This window comes from Papio anubis, chromosome 4 (genome assembly GCF_008728515.1).
Source record: "Papio anubis isolate 15944 chromosome 4, Panubis1.0, whole genome shotgun sequence".
In the NCBI taxonomy this organism is placed as follows: domain Eukaryota; kingdom Metazoa; phylum Chordata; class Mammalia; order Primates; family Cercopithecidae; genus Papio; species Papio anubis.
The window spans coordinates 70,005,745-70,032,302 of NC_044979.1; the positions used below are offsets into that span (position 1 = coordinate 70,005,745).

Genomic DNA, 26,558 nt, shown 5'->3' on the forward strand with positions numbered 1-26,558 from the left:
TCTGTAACCTCTGATTGTCTAAATGTACTGTTCTTGAGAGCAAAGTATGTTAACATTGAGTTCAGAGAACTTAACCCTGTCCCTAACTATCTTGTGACTTTCAAGCCATCATTTATCCCCCTCTGAGCCTTATACTCCTTGACTGAAAAACAAGAGCTTGAACATATACTTTCTAAGGTCCTTTTATGGCTGGCTTTTTATGTTGTACATTTCTGAAGTTATCAACTTGTTTTCTAATGACCAGATATTTGCTGGTGGGTAAAAAAAAACAATCTGTCCGTTAAACCTGGGATCAATGCTTTAACATCCCTCCCTAGAATCTAATTTTTGATTCCATCTTTTGGAAATTTAAATGAGAACCTTGCTTCTATAATAAGCATTGAGAGCACATTAAAAGAAAATTATTGAAGCAAGACAAGTAAATGCATAAATAAATTCACCAAGAAATTAAGGTCATTTGCAGTATAATAGTATGAAAACTTAAAAGATATTTTTCCATATAAATGAGATTGAAGCAAAATGAATGAGTCCATAGAATTTCTGCAAGATGATATTGGTGTTATTCATATTTCTCAGTCATTCTTTCACTATTTTCAAGGGTTATGGTCTAACTATACCAAAAGACAATGAGATTAAAGTTGCCCCGAGAATAAGAGACAGCAAGAATTCTATAATATAAGCATTTAAGGACTTAGCTTATTTTATTAACTGTCCTGGTGGAGAAACAAAGTTAAAAAACTCTGTGGTTATAATAGAATAAAATCACATTAGTTTCTTTCCCATCAGAGGTCTAAAATTTTACCTTCCTAATGTTGATAGTTTCCTCTTCCAGGCTGGTCTTTCTCTAAATTTGAGAGAGGAAATCATTGTAAATCATGTTTTAGATTAATTTGAGAAGCACACCAGAAATGTGACTCTGTAGAGGACATGGTAAGTTCATGGCTTGTCATGTGCTTCTCTGAATTCACATAGGTATAGTAGTAAACAGAAATAAATCACCTTCTTTCGGATGCAGAGTAGTCTGTCAGTTTGATAAATACAGTCTCTGGATAAAAGCCTGTTAGTCCCAAAGGTACAGACCTTTACCTATGTTTTAAATCATTTACGCACGAAATTCACTACTGAAGTTATAGTCATAAATTTAAGGTTAGATATAACTTAGCTCATTTGTTATGGCCTGCAGGATTCAATTTTACTGTATCTTTCTTTTAGAATATATTTTAACAGCAAAAAACCCTTTATTACCCAATGAAGCATCAATCTACTTCTAAAAGATCCTTTCAACATCTTAACACCTAAACAGTTTTAAGGCAAAGTTTAGGCAGTTGCTTTCATGTAGATCTGAAAGCAAAGAATGTATTTAGAATAATTGATACAATATGAGCCAAAGAAACAGCTTTTTTTCTATGTAATTTCTCTAGGGAATGTCTTTAAAACTCTAAATGCAAGTATACATATTTTAAAATCTATTGAACAGACTGTTAAGATTACATGTTAGATATAATTTTTATTTGACATGTGAACTAGATAAAGTTATCTCCCCTTGACACATTACTTTAAAGATGTAGTAACTCTTTTGAAAAGGAATGTTGATACTTGAAATTGTCTTTTCCCTGATCTTGAAACATCAGTTACTTTAATCATTTACATCTTGTTTAATATCCTGCTCATCTCTTCACAAGTTTTTATTTTCTATTCAAGAGGAATGATAATGACATCTAATTATATTGGATCTTTTTGTTTTGTGTTATCACAACATAACATTGTCCCAAGCATATTAAAATGATGAATATTTGAGAGCATTTTTCCTTTTAGATAAACTTTACTTTTTAGAAGAGTCTTAGGTTCACAGCAACATTAAGCAGAAAATACGGAGAGTTCCTATATACCCACTTCCCATATGCACAGCCTTCCCCACTATCAACATCTGGCGCCAGGGTGGTACATGTGTTACAGTCGATAAACCTGTGTTAACCCAGCAGTATCATCCAAACTCCAGACTTTACATTAGGGTGACATTTGTCAATTACTATGGTATCATTGGGAATAATTTCACTGCCCTGAACATCTTTTTTTTTTGAAACAGAGTCTCGCTCTGTCGCCAAGGCTGGAGTTCAGTGGCTCAATCTCAGCTCACTGCAAGCTCTGCCTCCTGCCTCAGCCACCCAAGTAGCTGGGACTACAGGCGCCCGCCACCACACCTGGCTATTTTTTGTATTTTTAGTAGAGACGGGTTTCACCACGTTAGCCAGAATGGTCTCGATCTCCTGACCTCGTGATCCGCCCGTCTCGGCCTCCCAAAGTGCTGGGATTACAGGCGTGAGCCACCGCTCCTGGCCCAACATCTTTTTAAAAACTCATATAGATTAGTTTTTTTAAACTGTAAATGGGAACAAGAAGGATGTATATGAACTGCAACTGATATGCATATACTATTCTATCTATGAGAAATCTCTCTGTTCAGTCACCATAAGCCAGATTGAAGCAGTGTAGATAGGGTTTGATTGCTAAGAATGGCAGCTTCAAACCCATGGAAATGAGGAAATTTGAAAGAGAGTTCAGTTTCAGACAAATCATGCATGTGAGGAAACGAGACATCTTTAAATGTGGAACAAATTGCTACGCATAGGACTGATCATCTTATTCTCCACTGTTGATGGAAACTTAGGCAGAGGGATTTCAGTATGCAAAAACATTATGTTTTTTTTTTTTCCAGTACAATTTGAGTGCAGAATTGTTGGCAGTAAATCAAATAAGTCTTACTGGATGTAAGTTAAAATATAGCCACGTATCCTTAGAAAATATTTGCATATGTAGAAAGACTGGAACCTTAAGTAGCAGGCATGATGACTACAGGGTAAGAATTAATAGATGTTGTTAATAGTAGCAGCACTGAAATGAATCACAGTTTTAAGTAATGCATGTGCTATTGAAGGCAACAGTGATTACACTTGAACATTGTTAACATATAGGTAAGTGTCTTAGTCTGTTTCTTATTACTTGTAACAGAATAACTAAATCTGGGTGATTTATAAATACAAAAAATTATTTCTTATAGAGGCTAAGTCCAAGATTGAGGGGCTCCTTTTGTGAGGGCCTTCTTGTTAGTGGAGACTCTCTGCAGAGTCCTGAGGCAGTGCAGGGCATCACATGGCAAGGGGGTTGAACATGCTCGTGTAAAGCCACTAATGCCACTTCTATGATAACCCATTAATACCCATGAATGGATGAATCCATTCATGAGGAGAGAACCCTCAAGACCCAAGCATCTCTTAAAGGCCCACCTTTCAGTACTGCCATATTTGGGATTAAGTTTCAACTTGAGTTTTGGCGGGGACAGTCAGTATGTATAAAAGTTAGCTTAGAGTTTGGCAATTCCCTAATATTCCTGCTTTACAGATCCTGACCCATCTCTTTTTCTTCTACCTTCTAAAAAGCTCGTGTTAAAATTCAGCCCAAACCAGACTCCACTACCACATGTCAATATGCCTGATTTATACTAAAATCTTGGATGACAGTAAATGAATTATTGCAGTCTAAAGCACATGTTTTCTAAAATCTTTACTGGAAGCAAGAAAAACTGACCAGCTACTATGGGAAATGTAAGATATGCTGTAAATTCTGGTTAGACATTGTTTTTTTAATTTGTGATTTTACATCTTTGTTTCTCACTTTAATACCACCAGTTCAATATTAGTGTTCTTTCTTCCTTAACCTAGTTTCTTTTTAAAAAACCCTGCCATATGTTGGTTTATGTAGCTTTGAAATAGTACATATTTATGCATATTAATATTTTAAAATGTCCTTTTCATCTTGAATAATTTCTTCTGTGGTAATAGATAAACTTAGGATATTAGGACTTTTTTCATTTTAATGAAAGAAGAAAGCACTGGAAAATTAAAATAAAAACCATTAAGTACTAATGATCTGTGCTGTGTATTAACTTTAAATACATGTCTGAAAAACATTTTTTTTTTTTAATTTTTACCACATACTAGAAAGGAATCTTGGTGCAAATAATCAAGTTTATAGACCTAAAATAATACAACTTTTTGCAAAAGTTCAAACTTTAAAAATGGAACATCTCTCTATGAAATATCTGTCAAGTTATTTGGCACTCTAGTTTTTAATCAGAAAGGATACTGATATAAAAATGCAGATTGAAGTGTTCATTCCTGTTACGGAGTAGAGTTGTCAGCTGTAGAAATCCGCCCTGTGAAACAATAACCAGCTCACATTGGATATAGAAACTGTGTTTTGATCTCATATTGGATGTAGAAACTGTGCTTTGATCCAGCCGTAGAGTTGGGAGCAGTAGATGAAATGGGTCAATGAGTTGGCTAAATTAAGTGCCCACATCATGTGAATGGAACAACTGAGGCATAAGCAGAGGATGGAAAAACATTGCAAGATTTCAAGATAAAATGTTTAGTATGGTTTCTGAAAAGTTACCATAAGGTCTCAACATGCTTATAATCAATTGAGAGCATATTGTTATAAAAATCACTGATACCAGAATTACAAGAACAGTATAAAATAAACTGGATATAGTGGTGTGTGCCTGTGGTTCCAGCTACTTGGGAGGCTGAAGCAGTAGGATTGCTTGAGGCTGGGAGTCCAAGTCTAGCCTGAGCAATATAGCAGGACCTTGTCTGTAAAAAAATAATGAAAATAAATAATGACATGCGAGCATTTTGCTCAAAGAATTGAAAGCAGGAGATGGTGTTATTTTTGAAATCATCCAGTTGTTGATACAATCATATCATTGGGAACATTTTGTTACAGTTTGTTTTTCAGAATAAAGGCAGAAAATCTATGTGGGGAAATTAAGTCACTCATAATTATATAAAAGAAAAGGAAATCCTTTTATATTGACATTTTCAGACTTTTTAAACTGAGATTTTCTCTAGATTTTGAAGGAACCTCAGAGATTATATAATCCAGACCCCTCATCTGAAAAATATGTATACTTTGGGCCAGAGATGGAAAGTAAGTTAACATTGTGCCTGTTACTTAGTAAGTGTTAAATTATTATTCCTAATATTATTGTTATCGGTGTCTTTAGAGCCCCAGTGTAATACCCTGTAGAATATTAATAACTTAGTTGGCACACGCATGGCTAGTTCCCCAAACATGTGAGAAGGTAGGAGTGCTAACTGGATGTTCAGTTCAAAGTAAGCCATGCTGGTCTGATGACCTGTGTCACCTGAGCACTGGGATCCTGTCAGGAATATGGGACCCAGAATACTAGATGTCACTCTGTTCCAAACCTCACAAGTCTTGAGGAAACTTTAAGAAATGATATAAAGAATGTTTCTCGCAGTAGACTAGTAGGAAACCTTGTTGGAATATACATTTGAATAGAGCTTTGGTAATTTAAGGAATCACCCTCTTTAATCATATTCCTGGGCAAATTAAAGCATTGAGAAGCCTTGTGGACAGATGAAGACTGAATTGGCTTTAACAGTGTTCCTGTTAGGGCTCAGCCGTGCCGGGCAATAGCTCAAAAAAATGTCATGATGTTTCCAATGGGAGTAAATTTTCTTTTCAGATTTCACCTTTTCCATGGTACTGTGCTGTTTCTTACTCATAACACTTTCAAATTAACTTTTTGGGTTATTTCCCCACACCAATAACCAATTCACCAACACCTCAGACAGACACCAACTAGGTGTCTAAAGATTCTATTTATTTCTGACACTAACTACCCAGTAGCACAGACCCCACAGGTTAAGGGCTCAGTCCTGCAAGATTGCCTCCACTTTGAATGCCAGTTGCAAGTCCTGGACTGTCTGTATTTCTGACTGACCTGCTACAAATTGGGTGTCCCCACGCCCCCTTCCTTGGGTTCCATAGTTTGCTAGAATGGCTCACAGCACTCAGTAACACATTTGCTTATATTTACTGGTTGATTATAAAGGATATGACTGGGGAACAGCCAGATGGAAGAGATGCATAGGGCAAGGTAGGAAGGAAGAGCTTCCAGACTTTCTCCAGGGGCACCACCTTCCCAGCACTTCAGTGTGTCCACAGCCTGGAAGCTCTCTGAACCCCATCATTTAGGGGTTTTGTAGAAGTTCCATTACCTAGATGATTGGCCAGTGGTAACTAACTCATCTTTAGCCCCTTGCCCCTCCCTGGAGGCCCACTGGTGGAGCTGCAAATTACTACCCTGTAATCATGCTTTGGTTCTTCTGGCAACCAATCCCCATCATGAACCTATCTAGGGGCCCCTAGCCATCAGTCATTTTTCTTAGCATTCAAAAAATATACTCTTATCACTAAGATTCTAAGGGTCTTAGGAGCTCTGTGTCAGGAACTGAGGACTAAGACCAAATACTATAAAAAAAGATGCTCTTATCACCCCTGTTACTCAGAAAATTACAAGGAGTTTAGGAACTCTGTGCCAGGATGAAGACCTGGGTTGAAGACCAAATATATATTTCTTACTAAATCACAGTGTCACACAAAATTTGGAAATAGACAGCACACAGCTCTATCGCAAGTGGAAGTGTAACAGAAGTACTAAAGTACATATATAAATATAAACATAAATAAAAAGTAAAATATCCCCAAATGGGTAGGGTGCCAATTCTGGAGCCACATGCCTGAGTTTGAATCCTGCCTCTGCTGCTTGCAAGTTGTGTGCCTTTGGGTGAGTTACTGAAATTCTCTGTAACTTAATTTACTCATTTTAAAATGGAGATGATAATAGTAATACTGTATACCTCATAAAATTATTAAAATAATTTTAAATTTAATACAAATAATTTCAGAAAAATGCCTGGCTGATATACAGTTACATACATTTCATGTTAATTATGATCAAAGTACTATTTATTTTTAATATGATTTTTTTCTGAAATATATAACATACCTTCTTGCCTTCTTACGTGGTAAGGAATAGAATTCAATAGATTTTTCATTCAACAAATTTTTAATGAGTGCATACTATTAAAATAGTATGTACTAGTGACCGAGTGTACAATGGTACATCAAGGAGACATGGTTCCTGCATTCCTACTCTATTATTTCCTTACAGTCTTGGGGTCACCATTCTGAGTATCTATTATTGTATTATATAAGGATGACCCTGTGGAAGCCTTTTTTAAATGGACTAATTTTTAAATCATTGTCTTGCATCTTTCATGGTGATGGTTATTTGACTATTTTAAAGTATAATTACTGGGCAAGGGACGATTTTAAAAATAGTTCTTTACATATCAATGTTAGCAACTTTCTGTGGTTTGTAGTTCAGATTTTAAAGTATCTCTTTATCACAGTGCTATTCAGTTTAGCTTTCCTGGCCAAAGAAGTGACAATAATTTAATAAAAGGGAATCATTCTTGCAACGAACAGTTTTTATGATAGATTTGTATTATTCACGCCATACTTTGAGAATACAATTATACTTCGTGTTAATTCCTTTAAGAGACAAAACAGTTTGTTTGCTAAGCAGGAATCCATTGGTGTACTTTTGTTTCTCATAAACAGCTGAGTGTTTTTGCCAAATATTTTCATTCAGAGAGACCTATGAGATAAGAAATTTTGTGGATCACGAGAAAATTCAGTCCTGAAGAAATGCGTAATTACACCTTAGTGTATACTTTAAAGAAGAGTAAGCTCTCATCTGGAATGAACACTACTACGGCTGTCCAATTTCAATGTTTGTTGTCTCTTAAGGGTAGTTCTTGCTGCAAGTATTACTTTTTAGATTAGCAGGTAACACAGCAATCTACATGTAAAATGGCATATTGATTTCTTGAAGTTTTTAGAGATTTGATGCTCTGTAACGACAGTAAAATTAGTTTGTAAGAAAACAATATACAGATCATTATATTAATAGCTTGTGTTCTAGGATATTTTCGTAGTTTTTTTTTTTTTCTTACTTAGATTGTTACCAGAGTTCATTTGGCCAGTCTTTAAATCTGAAGAGTAAACATATATAAGTGGAAATATGCATAAATGAGGAGTATTCTTGTAGTCGTCAATGAAAAAATGCATAGATTGCCAAAATGAATGATTTGAAATAATGGTAGATTGTGGATTCCTTAGCAGATTGATAAATCAAGCGCATTGTCACATGTATCCTTCATTACAATAAAAATATCAGTTCCCTACATTTTGCCAGCCTTGGCTATAGACAGCAAATGGATTCACTTCTTAAATTTTGAAAGTTGCCTGTGGATTTGACCTTCTATGTGAATGACATGTCTGTGGTCTGCTTTGGATATGGGTGATATGGGCATCTGTACTGTGCAGTGTTACAACACAGGATAAGCTTTGCTTGTTTTTTTTTTTTTTTTTTTTTTTTTTGGTCAAGCTCAAGATGTAGACTTCAGTGTCTGAGGACATTCTTGTTTTTGAACACTGAATTCAACATTTGTAAGCATTCTGGTTTTTGAATCATAGAAATGTTTGATCTACAGCACTTGACATTAGATTGCTTTTAGGAAGCGAAATTGACTCAAACTTCAGTCATTTCTAATAATACTAATAGCCTATTACAGTTTATGAAGTGCTTTCATGGCTCTTACTTTGTTTCATCCTTATAATCCTGTGGAGTAGAGAGTGCAGGTCTCATTACCCCCTCTTTAATGTGAGAGCATTGATTTGTGCTTGTAATATTAGCTTTACCTGGGCATTAGAATCACCAATATTTTAACATGGGCATTTTTGTTGAGTCTTCAGACTTGAAGATAATTCATTTGAAATAATCTTGTAAGATCATATCATATGACTTCTTGTACATCTTTTAAATAACAGCATGAAGAGTTTTCAAGTAGTTCTGATTTTTATTATGATCAGTGATTTTTTAAATAGGAATATCATAGATAAGTAAGTTTTGCTATCTACCACTTTATCAAAGAATAGCTATAAATGAGCTCCTTGATCTCCCTCAATAATAAAATTTAGACTAGTAATTGGAATTAGCGCTATTAAAATTCAGACATAGTATCACTTTACTTTGAAATGTACGTAAGTTGAGAAATTGTAATGCAAATTTGAAATTGCCTTTAGATCGCCGAGTGCCAGATTAAACATAGCACTTTTACCCACCAGTTCTAGAGGGCTGTCTGTAAATTGAAAGCACAAATGTTGAAGGTAGTAAAACATTCTAGAATGTGCCAGTTTGCCTTTTCATTGCCAAAGAAGTAAAGTTTCTGGAAAGCCGGAAGATATTAAAAAACAAAAACAGAACTCAACACCTTTTCAAGTGATGGATGTGATGTCAAACAGGGTGCTCGTTGGACTTTACTCCATTTCCCTTCCTCTCCAAGCTGCCCTGTCCCTCTGCCTCCAGCCTGCTGACAGTTCCTGTCATTGCTGGTGAGAGGTGATATATATGGCTGATGTGATGGGAGAAGGAAGGGATAAGAGAGGAAAACTACTCTTTTGTCTTCTTCATAGCTGAAAATTATGTTCTTGAGAAACACAATTGCATAATTTGTTCATAAAAATATAATGCTTGGTTGGTTTAGAGAAATAAAAGGTCAGGAAGGACTAGAGAAATATTTGAAGTGAAACTTTCATCTTTGGATATTTTTAGGAAGAGTCAGATAATTTCCCTCAATTCGTGGGATGGCTGTTGTCCACTTTTGCACATGTTCCGCCTCCTGTCTGAGGCATTCACAGCTGGCTTTGGAGTTCTGTGTCTCCTACAGCTTCTGTGAATCTGAAAAGTCATTTCTAAAACTGTGGTCTGCAGCTGGGAGCAGTGGCTCATGCCTGTAACTTTGGGAGGCTGAGATGGGCAGAATGCAGATGGGAGTTGGAGATCATCCTGGCCAACATAGTGAGACTATGTCTCTATTTCGTAAAAACAAAGAAAAGAAAAATAAAATTATGGTCCATGGAATATACATTAATGAAAAATAATTGTTAAAATTAGGAAAAATGTCCTTGGTCAAATCTGTTTGGGGTGAGCTGCATATGTGCATCTCTCCCATCTCCCCCTAACCAGTAGAATCTCAATGTTCATTTGCTAATGATTAAAAGCTCTTGGTCTTTTGCTGTTAAAATTAAATCTGTCATTACATCTCCCAGATTTACTAGATTAAGAACAAATTTTGGACTCCGTGGAACGTAAGTTGGGGAAATGTTGGTATATTAGCTGTCTGTTGTGTAAAAAATTACCGCAAAATAAGCTGCTTAAAACAGCACTGGTTTATTATCTCCGTTTCTGTGTGGTAAGAGTCTGGGTATGGCTTAGCTGGGTGCCTCTGCTTCCAGGTCTCTCTTCAGTCCGCACAGCCAGCCAGGCCTTCTCTTGTTTCATCTGAATGCTCCACTGGGAAGGGATCTACTTCTGAGCTCACGTGGCTGTTGGCAACATTCTGTTTTTTGAGTCTCTTGGACTGAGAGCCTCTCACAGACACTCAAGGGAAGAAGATTCCACAACAAAGTAAATATGAATAGGCAAGGGAGTCATGGGAACCACCTTAGAGTTTGCCAACCATTGTTGGTATCAAACTTAATGTCCAATTATGTCATGGTGATTAAACTATGTGATATGGTTTTCCATAAAGAATAACAGTTGGCTGGGCATAATGGCTCATGTCTGTAATCCCAGCACTTTGAGAGACTAAGGCAGGCAGATCACTTGAGCTCAGGAGTTCAAGACCAGCCTGAGAAACATGGTGAAACCCCAACTCTACAAAAAATACAAAAAAATTAGCCAGGATTGCCTGAGCCTAGGAGGTCGAGACTGTGGTGAACCATGATCTTGCCACTGCATGCCAGCCCAGGTGATAGAGTGAAAACCTGTCTCCAAAAAAAAAAAAAAAAAAAATTGTGAACTTAGCATGTAGTGCATGTCAACAGCTACCTTAGGGTATAAAGATTTATAAACAGTATTGATAATGATGATGATTAATGATAGTACATGGCGACGATAAGCAAGCCTTATTGGTTGTTGCTCATGGGAGACACTGGAGTAAGCACTTTGCCTGTAGTATCTTTTCAAATCTTCACATAAGTCTCCTTTTCTATATAACAGGTCGAGAAGTTATGTAAACAGAGCGCTGTAGATTGTTTTCAAACAGCTCACTAGAAAATAGACAATTTATATCACTGATTATATTGTATGACAAGTAACTTCTTTATATAGAATGGGAGACCAGAAAAGGACACAGCACTTTTTGCTTGGGAGATTTAGAGAGGAAGACCTAAAGAATTCTTTTCAAAGTCCGAATAGGATTTCATGAAGTTTTAAGACAAGGACAGAGACAGCGCTCAGTATAAGTAAAGGTAGGTAGTCAGGTTTATGTAATGGTAATATTTCATAATCCTCTACTAGTAACATTCCAGAAGACAGAGCTTTTGCTGTGTAGCCATGAGCAGAGATGTTGATGTTCATGTGAACAGCAAAGCTGGAGAGTAGATTGTCAATAAGGTGGTAGCAACAGTAACAGATGGCAATTATTTGGTTATATTTTTTATTATTTATTTATTCCTGGCGTCTTTCCAAAATGGCTCTGAAGCAGCTGCTGATCTGACGCTCCACTTGCTTTATTCTTATTTAGCCTGCAGGCTATGCTAGGCAGACTTGTTTCCATCCAGCACTCGCTCTCACTCCAGTTGCAGTCTCCAAGCTCCACCCTTCGTCATGTGCCCCTGGAAAGGCAGTCAGTGCCCAGGAGGCCTTGGGGCGTGAGGGCGGTGGCACAAGAGGGTTTCAGCATGTGTTTCTCTGGCCTCATATCAGCTGGAACCTGCTGCCAGTCAGGCGGGACTTAGGCCAGGACCAGTCTTTGCCCAGATATGCCCCTGGGACTATGGCAGAGCCCTGAGCCAGGTGCCAGCAATGTACGGTTTCCCACACACAGGGCCAGTTGATAGATCAAAGGAGGTCAAGCTGAGTGAATAAGTCTGGTCCCATTTACTGGTTCTCTGGGATAGGAGAGTGATATCCAAGGCTCACAGCAAAGACTGGGGCTGAAAAACTAGGAACTTTGTCTTTTCTGGAAGTCCTTCCCTTGAGCAGAGATGGCAGCAAAAAGGCAGGGTTCTTTTGCAGTGAAGTTTAGTTTAAAAAGCATGATATCAAGGAATTGGAAGTCCAGTATTTCTCCTAACTTTGTCACTAGTTTGCTTTTGTATTTTGGACAAGTCACTTACATGGACAGTTTTGTTTTCTGTAAATTAAAAAAATAAGAATGGATTCAGTGATCTATATTATCTTTAAGTTTTAGGTTTTAATATTTTTAAATGTTCCTTCAAAACTATTATTTTAGGTAAGTTATTCCATTCCCTACCAGGTACAGATGTAAATATATAGATACATACACAAAATTTGTAGTTATTTCTTTGAAAATACTTTTGCTAACTTCAAAGTAAACTGCTTGGCTCATGAAAAATTAAAGAAATTCAACAAATATAGAGTTATTTGGACTGCCAGCCTTATATGGAATGGAGATTTTATTGTCTTTCTTCGTGTATTGTCTTGTCCATTTTGTGATACTATCACAGGATAGTAAAGACTAGGTAATTTATAAAGGATAGAAATTTATTTCCTCAATCACCTGAAAGCTGACATGTCCAAGAGCAAGAGGCCAGCATCTGGTGAAGGCCTTCTTGCTGTGTCATCCAAGGGCAGCAGGTAGAAGGACAAGAGTGGGCAAGAAAGAGAGACAAAAGGGGCCCAAACTCAGTTTTTTATAAGCAATCCACTCCCAAGATGATGAACCCACTCCTGCCATAATGCCATTAATCCATTCATGAGGGCGGAGCTCTCATAACCTGATCAGTTTTTAAATGTCTCTCCTCTTAATACCACTAAAATGGCAAGTAAATTTCAACATGAATTTGAGAGGTGATAAACATTCAGACCATAGCAGTCATCATTCCAGTGACTGAAACTAGGTAATTAGGGAAAGGAATGGCAAATTTTAATGCTTCCAGAAAGTGTCATTTTTAAAAGTAAATTCAAGGCAAATTTTTAAATATGTCTTTACATTATACAAAAGGAGAATGCACAGTTATTTTCAAGATGTATTCATTGTTAAAACATTGGGAAGAAGATATTACCTAAGAGAACTCTTGAAACATTTGCTTATTATCTTATGATTATGGTAGCTATAAATTCCTTAATTGCATCTATACCTATCTTTGCATGCTGGGCAATTATACCAACAATAACATGCATTCTGGGTTTTTTTTCCCCACTAATATATCTATCAGTAGATTTTTCATGTATTTGCTTTTACAATTATAAGGAATATGTGTGCCTTGTTTTAAAATAGACGTCACAGATAGTCATAAAGAAGAACATAGGCTGGCCGTGGTGCCTCTCGCCTGTAATCCCTGTGCTTTGGGAGGCTGAGGTGGGAGGATTGCTTGACTTCAGGAGTTTAGGATCAGCCTGGACAACATAGCGAGACCCTGTTTCTACGAAAAATTAAAAATTAGCCACATGTGGCGACATGCAGCTGAGTCCCAGCTACTCAGCAGGCTGAAGCAGGAGGATCAATAGAGGGAGGATGAGGCTGCAGTGAGTCATGATTGTGCCACTGCACTCCAGCATGGGCAACAAAGTGAGACCCTGTCAAAAAAAAAAAAAAAAAAAAAGAAAAGAAAAGAAAAGAAAGAAAGGAAAAAAAAAATTCCTATCTTCTTTCTCTAATTTAACCATGTTAATGTATTTCTTACCCTTTTCTGTGTGTTTACATAAAAATATTTTTTTCTTTTTTTAAAAATATGTTGCTTTTTTTTTTAACAATACATAAATGCATTTTAAGGCCATGTGATTTTATTAATTTGTTGAGTCTTTTCAACAGGCAATGACCAGTTTATTTGTTGTCCCAAATGAAGTTCATAGAAAAGTGGATATTTATGTGAGATACCAGAAATGCAGTAGAAAACAGACAAATATTTTTCCATGAAATGGTCACAAATTTTATATCGAAATCTAGTAACATCATATTCCAACATGAATCAGTCATTTGCCTCCTTTTATCACAAAATATTCATAAAATCTTATCTACTAAGATTTTTAATGAAGAGAAAACTTTTGTGTAGAAAACTGAGTGGTCTCCTATAGCTTTTGTCTCTTTTTTCTTTCGAACTCACTGTGGTCATGAGATTGTTAGTAGATAATGGGTTTGTTCAGCCTTGTTACATATCATTGTTTTAATTTTTGATATATATCTGAAGCTGAATAATTCCTTAAACCTTTTGATTCTGAAACCTCAGCTTGGGTGCCCTCAAGAAGAGAATACTCTCCATCACAAAATAATTAACTGCTCCCTGATCTACCACTTACTTCCTGGTACACGAATGAATACACACGCTTTGTCTGGCATCTAAATTAAAATATTTTAGGCCAGGAATGGTGGCTCACGCCTGTGTTCCTAAAACTTTGGGAGGTCAACAAGGGAGGATAACTTGAGGCCAAGAGTTTGAGACTAGCCTGGACAATGTTGTGATACGCTATCTCTACAATTTTTTTTTTTTTAATTAGCTGGTCATGGTGGTGCACACCTGTAGTCCTAGCTGTTTGGGAGGCTGAGGCAGGAGAATCACTTAAGTCCAGGATTTCAAGGCTTCAGTGAGGTATGATCGTACCACAGCACTCCAGCCTGGATGACAGAGTAAGACCTTGCCTCTTAAAAAATAAATAAATAGGCCGGGCGCGGTGGCTCAAGCCTGTAATCCCAGCACTTTGGGAGGCCGAGACGGGCGGATCATGAGGTCAGGAGATCGAGACCATCCTGGCTAACACGGTGAAACCCCGTCTCTACTAAAAATACAAGAAAATTAGCCGGGCGAGGTGGCGGGCCCCTGTAGTCCCACCTACTCTGGAGGCTGAGGCAGGAGAATGGCGTGAACGCAGGGGGGCGGAGCTTGCAGTGAGCCGAGATCGCGCTACTGCACTCCAGCCTGGGGCACAGAGTAAGACTCCGTCTCAAAAAAAATAAATAAATAAATAAATAAATAAGCAAACAAATAAATAATTCAAAGTATAGGACACTGTAAATAATATTTAGGAATACGTTTTCAAAGTTCTACATTGTTGTGTATTATATAATTTATATGGTAAACTGTAGAAACACTCCTATCAGAAGTCACATAGCTCAAATCGTTAGCTGATTTTCCTTTTCGTCTTTTTTTGTTTTGGTATTTTTATTATCCAACTATAAAAATGAGGTGAACTTATCTTCAAATGTTTTCATTTTTATTACATTATATTTTACATAAAATCAAATTTCCAGTTACAGTTTGATGAATTTGGTAAATGTATGTAGTGTGAAAACCACCTCCACAATCAAGATGTAGAACACTTTCATCATCTCAGAAAGTACCCTGGTTTCCTATAGCAGTCAGGTAAACATTTTATTTCTTACTATTAATTGTTGTTTTTTCACACCTTAGTCAATCTAGAATATTAGGATTTCAAATAATAAAATGCTGCATAGAAAACAAAATTTCTATCTTAGGAGATATTCTAGACTAGAGGTTGGTAAACTTTTTCTGTAAAGGGCTAGATAATAAATATTTTTGCCCATGAAGTCTCTGTTGCAACTATACAAATCTATTGTTTCAATGAAAAATCAGCCACAGACACCATTTCAACAAATGGATGTGGCCAGATTTGGTTCATGGAGCACAATTTGCCAACCCCTGTTCTAGACCTTTGCGGTTCAGTTATTCTTACTAATAACCAATGAGCTGTAATAAAGCATTTGGTTCAGTGAGATTTTCAAAGGAAAAATAGATAATGAAATAATTTGTAATATTATAATTTAGTATACTTGTCTTTAAAGTTATTATTTCTGAAAGTATCTGATGTATAATATTCTAAAACCTACAAAGTGTAGCTAGAGTAAGTTCATGTTACACAATTTTTATAGTAGTTGCCAAGAGATAACGAAAGAATAGTTTGGAATTTTTATGTGTATTGCAATTTGTAATAAAGCGCAAATTGTAGATCCTAAGTCATACCACTATCTGATAAAATGTTTACAAATTGTTGACTTCTGTCACCCTGTATTTTCTTTTCATGTAATATTGCTAAATACAGATTTCTTTTTCCTGTACTAAATGACAATCCTTTCTTAAATGAATAATCCATCTTTGTTTTGTGAGTCTTTTAAAACCATCTGAACAACTCTACTAAATCCTGTAGGTTTGAGAGTTTGTGGAATAAGATTGTCAGTCCTTGGGCTAATTTAGCACACGGACAGACTAGGCTTTTACATATTGGAAGGCTACCTTCTGAACATGTATCCTTTCTCATAGGCATTTCTTCCCTACTTAAAAGCCCAACTTGCTAATGTTATATTGTTTTTATTAAACTTGAGGGGGGTTAAAATCTAGTAATCTAGTAAAAACTCAACCTAAATTTATTACTTCACAGATTGCCAACAAATGACCTCATCATAGGAACTATATGAAGTCAACAATTTTTTTAAAAAATGAGTCATTTGTGATTTTATGGTAATAATAGTGTAAAAATGAATGCTAATGTAAGAAAACTATTTTTAGAGTAAGTGTTATGTTAAATGGCTTACCTTTTGACTTAAAAGTTAGCAATGTGTAAAGTTGCCAATAATTGAAACAAAACAAGATTTACAGAAAATAATTGATACTATAAAGGATATCTTTTTAAAATTCCATTTGTGTTTGCTTTGATTTTGAACACGAATTCCCTTGAAATTTGTTTTGAGACATGTATACTGTATTTGTTTACAACATTTGATGCATTGTCATCTTTAAATTTATATAATAGATTGAGAGTAATTTTGTGCCCATAATTTATTGTTTCATACTTTGGGATTTTAACATATAATCATAATTTTCAAGATTAATCAGTCCACATGTACTAAATTTTATTTCTATATTTATATTTCAAATATAGTTTCCCCTTTTGGCTCCTTTAACAAAATATTCAATGAAGGAAATAGGAATATCAGTACAAGAGTGGATAGCAAAATAGCACTTTATGATTCCATAACTCAATTTTTTTTTAAGAAGGTTTCTAAATTTCAAGTGTCTTCAGCCATATTGTAAGATTTCAAATAAAGCTTTATTGGAGAAGATAAAGGTATTGAAGGACAAGTTATTTGGGCTGACAAGATGGGAATATTTCAAGTATACGTAACAGATTCTGAAAAACGAGGACATGTGCTTCAGATGTTAGGTTTCTGACTGTAATTCTTGAAGGCTAAGACATTTGTCTAGTATAGCACAAGATAAGTTTGAGTTTCATTGCTGCCAGCTCTTTAAAAACCATGGCAGTCTTCTGTGAACACTCTTGGTCCTCTAAAATGCAGCATGTGTAATGTTTACTGACAAGTGAGGATACATAGATTGTCGGGTTGCGGACAATAAGTTCAAACTTATCAAAATCTATCCAACTGTATTCTTGCATTCATTTGTACTGGTTATTAGTACAGTCTTCTTGGATGTAGAAATGCAACATTCATCGCATTCATTTTATGAATTATATAATTTTGTTTTAAAAGTCCTAGATGCTTGGCCAGTTTTGAAACATTCATCATCTTGTAGAAATCTATTACAGGATTTATTCTGCAAGTTTCCCTTCAAGGAAGATTTTATTTTTTAACTTCTAAATTGTTTGATGATTCAGATTGTTCATGCAAGCCTATCCCAGGTTTTAGTAGCTAAACGAGCTATTATGTAGACAAGCCTGAGCTTTGGAAGGCAACTTGGTTGTACTAGTGAGAACATTTAAATAGTAGTTTATTTCTGCTTGTTCCACCCAGTCTTTAACTCACTCCTGCCAGCCACCAGTTTTCCTGCCATGCCATGAAAGCTTGTCATTTACAACCAGTGACTATTTTAGGAACCACACCGTAATGAAATAAGGCTGGAGTCTTGGGGGATGTAGGGAGCTGAGACTGCCCAGGGCTGTTTGAGGACTTATTAGACCCTTTTTCTTTCTCTCTTTAAAAACATTTTTTTTTTTCTGTAGGTAACATGTGCATCCAGTAATAGACATTGCAAAGAGTATAAAATGGGAGTATAGTGAAAGTTAAATTTTCTTCTCTCCTGTTTCCTTGTTCCTTTCCCCACAGGCAGTTGCCTTTACCAGTTTCTTATGCATGTTTCCAGAGAGCCAATATACAAGTAGAAGCACGCATTTTTTATGCAAATAATACCTAATATGCCCTCTGTTATTTATTTTGTCTTTTCCATTAACAATATGTTATGGTTGGTTCCATATTAGTACCTAGCGATTTATTAGCCTTATTGGTGCATTTTGTATCTGTACTGTAATTCCAGTTCTTTCCTGGAGTTTGAAGTTATTTTTGGTCATTTGCTACCAACAATGTCACAATGAATCTCCATGTCCATAAGTCTTTGTATGTATAAATATACAATAAGGTTGGGTGCGGTGGCTCATGCCTCTAATCCCAGCACTTTGGGAGGCTGAGGGAGGTGGATCACTTGAGTCTAGGAATTCTAGACTAGCCTGGACAACATGGCACACCTCCGTCTCTACAAAAAATATAAAAATCAGCCAGATGTGGTAGCATGTGCCTGTAGTCCCAGCTACTTAGGGGGCTGAAGTGGGAGGGTCGCTTGAGTCCGGGAGGTAGAGGCTGCAGTGAGCTGTGATTGTGCCACTGCACTCCAGTCTGGGTGACAGAGCCAGATCTTGTCTCAAAAAAAAAAGTGTATATCTTTATCGATATATATATGATAAACACCCAGAATAAAGTTGCCATTGGTCACTCTCTGAAACTTCTGAAAAATAACCAATGGCTTCCAAGTTCAGTTCAACCAGTTAACTCAACACATTACTCATGTATCGATCCTGGGGACTTTCACCACTCAGACACGGCCTCTGCCTTAAATAGGTTAGGGCCACTTTCATGTGATGGCGATGCTTCAAGCCAAAATGCCGGGTGACAAATCAGAGTTGCCGTTGAATCTTGAGAAAGTCCACAACAGGAGAAATAACTTGTAACTTCAGTAATCAAGGAAAAATTAGAGGATGGGTTGAGATTAGAATTAGATACGGGAAGTGGCAGAGAAGGGCATGTGGGGAGGGTGCCTGGAAGCATGGATGCACCAAAGTGCATGAAGGACATACTACATTCTGTCACATGGACCTCCTCACCATACCCATGACAGGTCAGGCCCACCCTGTCTCAAAACGTGAGCATCGGCTGTACGCACTGCCTGAATCACTTTCCACAGATTTCTTTATGGCTTGCTCTCTTTCCAGGACATTGGGGCTCCTCAGCATGGGCCTGGTTATTTGCTTAGTTTGTTTGTCTGTTTGTTTTCAGAGACAGGGTCCTGCAGGAGAGCGAGACAGGATAAAGAGCAGTGGTGCAATCATAGCTCACTGCAGCCTTAAATTCCTGGGTTCAAGTGATCCTCCTGCCTCTTGAGTAGCTGGAACTACAGGTGCACACCACCAAACCCGGCTATTTTTTTTTTTTAATTTTTTGTAGACATGACGTTTTGCTATGTTGCCCAGGCTGGACTCAAACTCTTGGGGGCCAGCAATCTTCCTGCCTTAGTCTCCCAGGTAGCTGAGAATACAGGTGCATACCACGGCACCCAGCATGGACCCTGCAAGTTTGCACCAGTGCAGCAAGTGTTGTTCTGTTGTGTCTGAAGCAGGTGCCTCATGTTCTTGTACCTTGCTATTCCTTTTCATGCCACCATAAAAGTACCTCTAATGTTGACACTTAGGGCACACCTGGCTCCTCCCTGGTGTCTTCCACTGCAATGGCTATTCTGACTCTTTTGCCATCTGCCCAAGGGCAAAGCTGACCCGTTTCTTAGCTACAATGCAGCTGATACCTGGCTGTTATTTCCAACATGATTTTATGAAGGCTGGACATTTGGGGATAGGCAGGACAGAACAGAGGCATCACACATTTCTCTTCAAAGTGCTTTGCTCAGAGCTCAGAGGATCAGTCTCAGTGTGGGGGAAAGGGATCCTTTATCTTTATTTCCTGTGCATCTGTCTCTGACTAGGGCTGGATTCTCTGTTTCCCTAGTGATTATACCCCAGGGTTGCTACCTGGAGTTCAGGCCCTACAACCTCAGGGCTCAGGAAGGAACGTTCTCTCCCTGTGAGAATCTAAGGTGCCTGGGAAGTCTCATCTTATGTCTTGGAGTCAACCTTCCATCCCCCAGCCACAGGACTGGGGACTCTGCCCTCCAGCCCCAGTAGACAATCACAGCATATAACGTTTATACAAGGTAGAGCTCTGGGTGACAAATCAGAGGCACACTTGAATCTTGAGAAATTTCACATTAAGAAGAAATGACTTGAGAAATTTCACAATAAGGAGAAATGACTTGTGGCTTCAGGGATTAAGGATCTGATCACGACCAACAGTCCAATATCAGTAATCCTTGTGAGATTTAGACTTAAATGTTACTGCAAGTTGGGCTTTATTGGTCCATTCCTTTGGAGGGTGAAGAATAGCTTTCAGCACACACCCTTTCTTCAGTTCTCTGAGTTCCTAAAAACCGCTGATCAAGAACAGGGGGAAGCTTCATTGTGCAGTCTCTATGTTCCCTGAATCAATAGACATCTTCCTCAAAGAAGCCACAGAGCCTCAGAAACATGGCTCTGCTAAAACATGTACCCGGCTTACATTAAACCCTTTCTCCTTTTTGAAACATCAAGATGCAGGTTAATTTCATTGCTTGCCCCGGAACAGTGGGTAGGGACTTGCTTTATATTTATATAACAGAATTTGCCATTAAGTTGATTTTCCAAGAATAAAGAAACAGCCTCAAAGGTAAATTCAGGTCTCTTCCTTCAGTAAAGCTGAACAGCTGGAAGCTTTGAAAAGAGTATTTTTATACTTCTGCCCATCAAAATTTTTTTTAAAAAAATTGTTGAGTCTGGACATACCTATTTCTGTGGCTCAAGTTAACTCGTTGAGAGGCAGCTGAAGTGTCATGCTGAATCAGAGAAGCCTGATCTTTCTATGATTGGGCTCTAAGCTGGTTTAACACATCTAAGTATAATAATTCATAGCCTGGAATCCTAGTAAGCGAAGGAAGAATCAATCCCCTTTCCAAGTGTGTTTTACACAGACTTTGCGTTGTCTAAATTGTACATTTTATGTAAGACCCAGTGTTACATAGAGATGCAGAAGGGGTGGGGAGTGGTGGTAAAAAATTGAGACAATCATAAGAAATGATCCTTGCTCTTAGGGCGTACATTTTGTATAGCAAGAGAGGTAAACTGAGATAAAAATATAAATAATAACATATTTATGTGCTGTCTGCCAAGTGAGCTGAATAGAGATTGAGATGCAATATAAACGTTCAGAGGAGAGATTAATTCTTGAGGTTTTATTTATCTAAAATATAAATATTATATTAGATAAAATTTGAGAAAAATTGATTAGTCAGGAAAGTGGTTCCCTTACTTGTATTTAAGGGCTGGTAGCTTGTATATCAATAGCCTTATGGTATAAATAAGAATATTAATAGCTTTGTTTTTTCATTTACAATATTCGTGTGCATCATAAACAGATTAAAGTATTTTATGTATGTTTTGGGGTTTACCATGATTCAGCTTTACTCATATTAAGTTCTTTAGCATTTTGAAATTCAAGGATAGGTTTTCTATTGAAGTCTCAAGGTGAAAACAGAGGTGTTCTGAATGAGTTGGGGTGGGTCCTGCTATAGTTTGAGTGTTTCCCCCAGAATATGTTTCAGAACTTTGGTCCCTAGTGTGGCAGTGTTGGGAGGTGGGTCCCTTAAGGGGTGATGAGGTTGTTAAGAGAATTAATGCTGCTCTTGCAAGACTGGATTAATCCTCAAAGGAGTGAGTTCTTGCTCTCAGGGAACTGGATTAGTTACCAAGAGAGTGGATTGTTATAAACTGAGGTTGCCCGTCATGTTTTGCCCTTTTTGTACATGTCCACTTCATCCTTCCTCTTCTCCACAACACGATGACACAATACCAAACTCTCTCCAGATGTCAAGCAGATGCAGCTGCCTGATCTTGGACTTCCAAGCCTCCAAAACCATCAGCCAAAATAAACTTTTTTGTTTTATAAATGACTCACTTTCAAGTATTCTTTGATAGCAACAAAAAATAGACTAAGACAGGTCCATCCCTGTAGGCTGGGATGACACACAGGTGCCATCTGCCAAAGGAAACTCTGCTTCAGGTGTTCATACTAGGTGGTGGCTCTTGCTAGAAATGTCAGTTTATCAGTAGACATACTGCAGGCCAGATGTCACGCCAGGAACTGGAGATAGATACAAAGGCAGGTGATATGTGGCCATGTCCAGGTGCAGTGACCCACGCCTGTAATCCCAGCATTTTGGGAAGCTGAGGCGGGAGGACTACTTGAGCTCAGGAATTTGAGACCAACCTGTGCAACATGGCAAGATCCTGTTTCTACAAAAAATTTACAAAGTAGCCAGGCATGGTGGTGCACGCCTGTAGCCCTAGCTACTTGGAGGCTGAGCTGAGAGGACCTCTTGAGCCCAGGAGTATGAGGCTGCAGTGAGCTGTCATTGTACCACTGCACTCTAGCCTGGGTGACAGAGTAAGATCCTTTCTCAAAAAGGGAAAAAAATGTGGCCCTATTTTGAGGAAATTGGTCTGCCCCACCTGTGTGGGGCAGGTGGCAGCTGTCATGTAAATGAAAGACTTTGCTATGTTTATTTGTTAAGTGCAGTGCTGAGGTAAATCAGAGAACAGAGGAACCGTTCATTACCTGGACCGGGAAGGGGAGGGCAAGTCAGGGAAGCTTCTGGAGGCCTTGACCCTGAGTATAGTTTTGAAGGATATGTAGGAGTCATCTGCTGAATAAGTATTAATAATTACAGGATATGAGACCATGTTGTTCCAATGAACTGAAATAAGAAAAAAAAAACAAAAAACTACCAGTAATTTGATTGGCTGCTAACAGTTGACTAGAATGTAGAAAGGGATGGGAAGAAATAAGATAGTCACATGTTCTTTTATTCCTTGGAATTTGGACTCCAGGATAAAGCCCAGAGGATCTAACAGAAAACCAAACACCGCATGTTCTCACTCATAGGTTGGAACTGAACAATGAGATCACTTGGACTCAGGAAGGGGAACATCACACACCGGGGCCTATCATGGGGAGGGGGGAGGGGGGAGGGATTGCATTGGGAGTTATACCTGATGTAAATGACGAGTTGATGGGTGCTGACGAGTTGATGGGTGTAGCACACCAACATGGCACAAGTATACATATGTAACAAACCTGCACGTTATGCGCATGTAGCGTAGAACTTAAAGTATAATAATAATAAAAAATAAAAATAAAATAAAAAGATTTTTAGCAGAGAACTGGTTTAGATAATCAGATGGTGTTTTAGTTCCTGGTAATAGCCAGTATGAATTAAGTGCTGCTGTAGGCCAGATGTATGATTAAGCATTTTTCATGCATTATCTCATTTAATTCACACAAATACCTTTTGAGTTAGGTGTGGCTATTGTATCAGGGTTCTAGAAGGAAACAAATGACAATACAAATGGGGCAATTGAGGGGTGTTCGATGAAGGGACTGTTTATGAAACTCTGGGCAGGGTTAAGTATGTGAAACCCCTTCAGGCTAGCAATAGTGTGGAAAATTTCACTACTCCTCCTGGGAGAATTCAGAGAAATTGGTTCTGGAACTGCCTGAGCAAGAGCTATAGCCTTCTAAGGAAGAACTTAGCCAATACCATTTCCTTGTCCAGTTGGGAAGAAGCCAGGAGAACAAATATACTGAGCTCACTTTTCTCCTTCCTCATGATCATTTGGTCAGTTTGCTCCCCATTGGCCAAACCCAACTTGAGGCCAGGGGACAAGGACGTTGTAATTACGCGCTCATTAAGGACAGCCTGTGGGGAGCAAAGAACAGGGTGAAGGAGAGTCAAGAATGCATCAGAAGAGGCAAATTCAGAGTATCTATCTAGCAGAGTTTTACTACATGCATTTCACAGACAAAGCCACTGAAGCTGAGCCCCAAATCACACATCTTGTAAGTGGCGGTCATAGCTGGCCCCAAAGAGGAAGCTCTTACATACTACATGAAACTGTCTCTTCATCAGAATATGGAAGAGGAATAGGAAGGGCAAACTTTGCAGCTAGGGGACCAGTTAATAGGCTCAAGACCCAGACGTGTTTAAGTCTGAGGGCTTGATGTGGCAGTAGCAGTGGGGACAAAGAAGGGAATGAATTAGAAGCAGTGGAGGCAGAATGGACAGAACTTTGGGCCTCAATTTATTTTCTGTTTAAAAATAAATAAGAATATTATAGAAGATACAGACTGTCTTAGATCCTTGCCTGCTCGAAAGCTCTGTGATGGCTCTTCTCTGTAGTGATTGTGGTATGTATTTATTTCATGGAATTAATGTATTTTTGAAAATATTCCCCAAATACTTCTTTTGGAGATTCAAAGTTGTGACGCTTATTTACTACATTAGCAATGCCCAACTCCAATTTCAGGACAACCAAGGTTGTCACCAGGTGTCACAAAGTGTCTTTAAAATTATCAAAATACAGATGTGCATGTCTTTTAATAGGCTTCTCCTCAAACAGAATGATGAGAGAAAAGAAAATACCAAAAGCATAGTGAAAATGATTCAGAAAACCTGGGCAGCAACCATAAAATTTAAAAGTATTACAATAATTCAATATGACCCAAAGCTTTTTTTTCTTGAATTTGCTCAATAATCGCCTCATTAATTTGCACTGATTCATAAGGGCTTTTATTATTGAAGAAACATAAAATCCTCTTAGTTCATGTTTGAAAGTAATTGCCTATTTTTATCTCATGAAATGTTTTAAAAATTCACTTTAGTCAGGGCATTTCAGAAGAGCCTTTTCTTTCAGTATTATTTATTACATGCCCTTAAGATTGGCTTTGACCACACCCCAGTTTGAGGCTTCTGAAAAAAGAAAAAAAAAAAAGAGTCCTTAGGATCCTGTAAGATAAATAGGCCATTCCCTTTTCACAGTCCCCCTCTCCCAACAGTTTCCATTTCCCGCTGTTACCCTGCAAGTCATCACAGCCTTCTAGCTAACTGCTCCATTTATGTGGCTACTGCCTTCCACCCTTTCCATTTTAAAACAAAACAAACCAACAAACAAAGCAGATAAGAGTTATTCTCATTTCAGCAACCAGACCCTAGCTTAAAGTTTCCTGAGCTTTTCTCTGCAGTATTTCCTTATCAGTTTTCTCTTTTCTTCACAGGCTTTTTGTCTGATTATGTGGAGGCTCTCTAGACAGCATCAATCATTCTCTCTAATTTACTCAATGTTTTTGGAACCTTTTTCCAGAACAACCAGCCTGTGTTTTCAGTTTACTTCCCATTCCTATCTTTGCTGTCATCCATCTCACAACCTTATCCCTTTCAGTCTCCCTCACCAGGCTAACCAGTCACCATTCTGGACTTTGGACCTGCTGGTCTAGGCTACCATCCAATGCTAGCCCAACCAACACTTGCCAGGCAACCTGTTCCCAAGTTCCCAGTCTTCTTGGGGAGGTGGTAGCACTACCTGCATTTTCCTGGCCACTTATTACAGTATGTCCTGGGGTAAATTAGTTTCTCTAGGCATTAGTTTTCTTTCTGTTATATGGGGATATGAATAATCTTACAACGTTCTAAGTTGTGTAACCATTAAATGATATAATACATTTAAAACCATTAGAGTACCTAACTAATTATAACTGCTCAATAAATTATGTGTTTGCCTCTGTATAATGAACACTGTACGTCCACTGATTTTCATGATTTTCTATTATCTATAATAAGACCAGGTAAGGATATTGCCTCCTCCTACTACTTAAAAAAGAAAGAAAGAGAAAGAAAGAGAGAGAGAGAGAGAGAGAGAGAAAGAAAGAAAGAAAAAGAAAGAAAGAAAGAAAGAAAGAAAAGAAAGAAAGAAAGAAAGAAAGAAAGAAAGAAAGAAAGAAAGAAAGAAAAAGAAAGAAAGAAAGAAAGAAAGAAAGAAAGAAAGAAAGAAAGAAAGAAAGAAAGAAAGAAAGAAAGAAAGAAAGAAAGAAAGAAAGAAAGAGAAAGAAAGAAAGAGAAAGGAAGAGAAAGGAAGGAAGGAAGGACGGACAGACGGAAGGAAGGAAGGAAGGAAGGAGGAAAGGAAGGAAGGAAGGGAGAGAAACCTAGCTGGTTTAGGAAGGAAATGGGAAGAGTTTTCTCAGAAGCCTCTCATAAAAACACTCATACTAATTATTTCTTTCAAAAAGTAAAGAAATTAATACACTAACAAGAGCATATGTTGTCATTTTAAATATGTATGTATAATAATTTTTAACTTTATAGATTGACTTCTTTCCCATCAAGTGCAAAGTATTTCTCTGGCGTAAATCACAGTTAGTCTTACCTTACTTGACCTAATTATGGTTGTAATTATGTCAACAAATATTTTCTCTTTAACACATATAGGTACATACGTGTATAATGTTTTGAGTATATATTAATACAAACAAATGCCTTAAAAGTTCTGAATATTATACCTTGACTTAAAACAGATTCTTATAATGAATCAATGGGTTTTACCTTTAAGTTTTGAAAATTGGTAATAAATCAGCGTGGTTATGGAAATTCATCAAAATTGC

At 37.5% G+C, this 26,558-nt stretch overlaps 1 protein-coding gene across 9 annotated transcripts in view; it reads left to right on the forward strand.

The window, feature by feature from the left end:
- CDK14 (cyclin dependent kinase 14) overlaps window positions 1-26,558 on the forward strand; it is a 581,124-nt gene that overhangs the window by 307,570 nt on the left and 246,996 nt on the right.